Source organism: Meriones unguiculatus, assembly GCF_030254825.1.
Source record: "Meriones unguiculatus strain TT.TT164.6M chromosome X unlocalized genomic scaffold, Bangor_MerUng_6.1 ChrX_unordered_Scaffold_30, whole genome shotgun sequence".
NCBI classification, from domain to species: domain Eukaryota; kingdom Metazoa; phylum Chordata; class Mammalia; order Rodentia; family Muridae; genus Meriones; species Meriones unguiculatus.
The window spans coordinates 5,040,081-5,046,080 of NW_026843706.1; positions in this window are offsets into that span (position 1 = coordinate 5,040,081).

A 6,000-nucleotide genomic window follows, 5' to 3' on the forward strand; every position below is an offset into this window, starting at 1 on the left:
AATATGCAACTATTTTTATTATGGGACTGAATAGAGTCGGGAATAAAACATTGTCCCTGATATATATATATATATATATATATATATATATATATATATATGTCATGTCCTGGAAGATATTAAAACAAAAAAAGTGTGTTAGATTCTATTTGTTAAAGGACTAAGTATAAAGTGATAACAAGGTAGGAATGGTCACATTCAGAGACAAAGCAAGAGTTCAACAAAGTCGAGGGCAAGAAGAGCAATGTAGTAAACACCCTATAGTATGAACATTATTCTAAGAATAATGGGAAGCTTCTAAATATTGAAATGCACAATGATGTAATCTTATACTTACATGCTGAGCCATCTCTCCACCCCCAGGGTTACACTTCTATCTAAGGCTCTCTGATTGTACTACTGAGTTAGAGTCTATAGGACTGCCCCTTCTAAATGAATATGCATTAGGCATTATGGAGAGGACAGAAGTTAATTTTAAGTTTTACTTTTTGGTTTGGTTCCCAGCCACATCACATTATAACTCAATGTCTTTCTTCCTCGATTACTGAAGTGTGTGGAACAATTATGGTAATTGATATTTTAATGAGTGGACAAATAACTGTTACTATTGTTGGTTCATTTTTCCCAGATCCTTTATCATTATAATCTCTTTTAATTGTTAAGCTCATAATTTATTTTGCTAGGCCCTAAAATAATTCATATAAAATTTGTTATAAGGTACATAAACTAGTTTAGAATGGATTGAAGTTTAGAAGCAGCAGTACAATTTCATGTCTCTATAGTCTATATCTCTTACTTCATATATGGAATATATGTCAGAATTTAACATTACTATGAATGGGAAAAATAATTTTAGATTTTACTTAAACAGTTTAGAAGTTATATTTGAAACCAGAAATATGCATTTCAATTAAAGTTTAGTAATATGTGCACTGTTATAGTTTAGTTTAGACCTTGGTCTCCTCCCATTTCCTTGCATTTCTTCCTTTACATCCATGTTTAGATTAAAAATTTCCCACAGTATATTCTCTCATATATTTAAATAAATAAACAAAAAGATCTAGGGATATATTAGGCTTTGCAAATCAGTGGAAAATATTTTTTCAGGTGTAGTTGTCTCCACTGTGTGTGAAATATACTGATTGGTGAAATATTTACTTCTGCATGTAGGCATTGACTAAGTGAGGTCTATTTCTACAATAGGTTCAAGGTTTAACCCTCAAGCTTCTCCTAAAACTAGCAAGTCAAAACCACAAATTTTAGCTGGGCAAGGTGGCACAAGCCTGTAATCCCAGCACTAAGAGAGGCAGAGGCATGAAGATCTCAGTGAGTTTGAGATCAGCCTGGTTTACAAAGCTAGTCAGAGAAACCCTGTCTTTAATAAAAGGAAGGAAGGAAGGATGGAAGAATGGAAGGAAAGAAGAAAGAGAGAAAGAAAGAAAGAAAGAAAGAAAGAAAGAAGGAAAGACAAGTTTATCAAGTTGTACAGATTGATAATAGAAGATTTTTGCAAATTAAAAACTGTTGTGGAAATTAAAAGCAAACAAACAAACAAAACAATAATAAAAAACTGCAATGACATGTGACTACAAAGACCTTCATTCTCTTAATGTATTTACAAAGCAGTTCTAGCCTGTCATGTGAGACATTCCACTTCTGGCCCATTTTAACATGAAAAAGAGGTAACAATTGACCTTATTTCAAGTAAGATTTTAACTTTCTGTATAAAGCGTAAATGCTCACCAGCATGAATGAGTTGTTTACTCTTCACTAATATGCTACTCAAGGCCAGGTTAATTTTAATCCTGACCAAGAAAGATGGCTTGTTTTGGCTTGAATTCTCAAAACCTTTAGAAACACTAAACACTGTTTCTATATATAACACTGTTTCTATATATAACAGTGTATAAAATGGCAGAAATCAATCACATTGGAATATGAGACAACTGTTTACCAGGGTGCAGTGTGTTAGTTAATATAATACATGGCAAGTGTTACTCTTATTATTTTGTGTTAGGTTTCCATAATTAGTTTTGTTATTTGTAGTCATAATTTCACCAGCACCTAACCTCTAAAACATAGAAGTCAGATATGCATGGAAACAAATATCCACAGTGTATTCACTAGTCGAAAAAGGAACAAAATCAAATGGGAGAATGCAGAAAACAGTAGTTATTTTTAAGCTAAGTATTTCAGGAAAGCTTTTCCGGATGAAACAAAAATATGAATTGAGTAAGAAAGATTCACTAACTTAAAATTCTGAACTCTAGGTTTTTGTTTTCTTTTTGTTGTTCTTTGTTTTTGCTTTCTTTTTTAGAGAAATATTTGTTTTTAAGGCATGGTTGATAGTAGGAATATTTTATCTTCTCATCATCTTACAGATGCTGTGATTATTTGTTTTATATCATTTTAGAGAGAACACACAAAATAATCACTTGTCCTATATAAAGCTGTTAATAACTACCCCAAATGCCATTCTTCATTAGATGAACTTTTCATTAAGCTTCTAAAACTTTAAATTCTGAAATTTTATTTTAACACCTCAAATATATGACCTAACAATAGACAACATGGTCTAAGTAAAACATAAACCATAAATCAGCCCCCCACAAAAATTAGTAGAAGAAAGGAAATAATAAACATCACAAGTACAAATCTAAACTTAACAAGAATATAAAAGCTAAATAAAATCAAAGAGTTACTTCCAGTCATTACACTAAGGACAGAGCCAAATGCTGTGTACATAAAACATTCCAACAGAATGAAGAACCTGATTTATATGATCATTTCAAACATCTAAAATAAAACGTATTCAGTGATATTTTGAATAACTTAATAATGGAAAGTCTCAATAATTTAGTCATAAAAGTACCATATCTCAAAGTAGTAAAAGTGACAGGTAGAAAAACTCACATCCAATACCATGTAAAACTGAGATATGTTGAAAGGGTTACAATCATAAAGATGAGGATGCTGAATTTGACTATTCTTATTAAATAGAGTGCTAGTTTAACAAGTTCAGTTAGGCAAAGGGTGGAAATATAGAGCATCCTAATTGGAATGAAGTTATATATGTTCATAGCCAGAGATGCGCAGAAAAAAACTAAATACTCTATTAAAAAGGTAAAATCTACTAGAACGTATAAAACTATTCTAGTAAAGTTTTGTAGTAGCAAATTAACAATACTTCATTTTATGCAATATCATGTACATTCTGGGGGGAAAAAGTTATCCAGTCACAATAGGTACAAAATAATAAACTTCTTAGGAATAAATTTAATCTCAGAATTGAAATATCTGTTCAACAATACTTATATAAGACACAATAACCAGAGATAGAAACATCAGCTAAAATAGAACATACAATTAAATGAATATATAGTTTCTTTTAAGTTCTATCAAAATTCCAATGCAAAAAAGATTCACAGAGACCAAAACACGCTACTAAAGGCATAATGTAGCCAAAGCAATGTCGAGCTAATAAAATAAATCCACAAATTGAAAACCATACAATGACTGACTTCAAAATATACTTTAGATTTGAAGTAATAAAAATATCACACTAGCTGAAAGCAGACACACAGTCAAAGGCCATAGAATTATAACATTATATCTACCTCACTTTTGATTGTTGGTATAATATTCTTGTGGAAGGTCACCTTGCTCTTTCAATGCTGATTCCTCTCCCTCACTATCTGGTTTCAATCTGGACATTGCACTGTAATATTTATTCTAAACATTACCTGTCTGAAGTTTATGTAAACACGCCATCATTTGTTCTCTGTAACTGTCAATTAAACAACCAGCCAATCTTGTACAATGGAGAAAATAGGGTGGGACATCCTGGTCCTGAGGGAGAAGAAGGAAGCCAGTGGGGGTAGAAGGCAGAGGTCAGCAAGAAAGGACTTGGAACCGTGAGAAGGAAGTGAGTAGGACGAGGAGGGCAGAGATCAGCAGACTCAAACTTGGAACCATGAGGAGGGTCTTGGAACTAGGTGGAAAGATGAACCAGACCTAAGATATGACTAAAAGCAAATATATTAGGTAAAACCTGAATGGTAGGAAACTATGCGGGCTTGGAGTTTAGGAAAGAGTAAATATTGCCCAGCATTTTTTTCTAGGTTAACTAAATACATCTTAGTCTCTGTGTGGTGATTTGGATATACAGCTGAATTAGGAATAACTACTGTTTAACTCCAGATGAATCAACAATAAATATTAATATACAACAACAAATGGCTTCCAACTAATCTAAGTCTCCATACCCTTTAAGTCATACTTTATCATAATTTGGTAAGGGGAGTCAGCTCCCAGCGATACAACACAAACTTAAAACCTAAAAACTCCCAGGTCAATTACTGTCTCTTTAAGAGAGACTTTTAAACAGGCCCTGGAACAAGACAGCCTACTGTGGGCAGACCTGAGACTTAACAAAACTGGCTGCTGCAGCAGGTTAACAGGAGGGGGACACAAGCATGGCTTCCTTATACTGTGGCTGGCTCAGCTCAGCAACCATGGCTGGAAAGAAAAAAACTAAAGGCAGACAAACCTCTAGAAAGAACTTGGCCTAAAAGTGCATCTAAAAAAAAAATGCCATGGCAGAGGGTGTTTTAATCCCTTTTGGCTTTGTTTTGGTTGTCATAGTCATGGATCTGGTTGCAATATGGTTAATGGTAATGACTTTTCTCCATGCCATCTCCACGAACGTTCAAGGAAATAAGGAAATAGGGAAATGGGGAAAAAGCTAAGGATTGGAATACTAAGTTACAAACAATAAAATGGGCACTCTCCTTAATAAAAATTAAATTAATAATAGCTAAAATTCAAAGCTCTCTGGCTGCAAGATACTTGTCTGCTCTTTCTGGTAAGGGTCCACCGATTCACTGTAACAACTAAATTCCAAAATACAACCAATTGGGTTTTGCTTGTTACAACCCAAATTGACACAACTGACCCAAAACTTAAAATTTGCTCGTGTCTTTGCTTATTTTTTAATTTTTATTTAAAAGCTTTGAGTTGCAGTGATACATAATTGAGAAAAAAAAAATATTTGAACAAGTTGGTGAAGGCACATGCCTTTAATCCCAACACAAAGTAAAAAGAAACAGGCAGATCTCTGAGTTCAAGATCAGCCTAATTTACATAATAAAAGCCAGGATGGCAACTCCTGCTGTTTAGCCACTTGCAGAAACAATCTAAGATTCAAGATAACAAAATTTCCCTTAAGGTTACTATGTAAGTTCTTTTTTCTTAATAATAAATTTTATGTCCTTACTGATCTAAAGTTTGGATTCACATCAATTTTAGGTTTATGTAAGGAAAGATGATATCACACTGCTCTACAAAAAAAGACCAGTGAATCTCAGAAAATGGGACTTCCACAAGAGAACTGGTGCCAAAGGGGGGAGCAGCCTTGGCAGGCCACAGAGGAGGACAATACAGCCATTCCTGATGAGACTTGATAAGCTAGGGTCAGAAGGAAGGAAAGGAGGACCCCCCTATCAGTGGACTTTGAGAGGAGCATGGGAGGAGTTGAGGGAAGAAGGGTAGGATTGTGAGGGAATAAGGGAGGAGGCTACAGCTGGGATACAAAGTGAATAAACTGTAATTAATATAAAAAATAAAAATGTAATAAAAAAGAGAGATGTTCTGTTGGTCAATGTAAGGTCTCAAAATTAGTCTGGGAGACAAACATGCAAACTACATACCTCCCATGTGAAAAAAACTTTTAAACGCTGACTAAATTAAAGTGTCACATTGCTCTGGAAGCAGGCTTATTCTTTAGAACATTTTCACAGGGGAAAAATGTTGATCACGCCTGATGCTAAAAAGAAACAGGAGGCTTACAGATGGCAAAGTACACACCAGCCTAATTAAGGCCTAAAAACTCAAAAATTATAATTCATATGTTTAAGAGGTGAAACTGTCCATCCCATATTTAAAAAAAGGGGCCAATCCAAAGAGAACCAAAACAAATATAAAAACCCAGGTACAAGATGC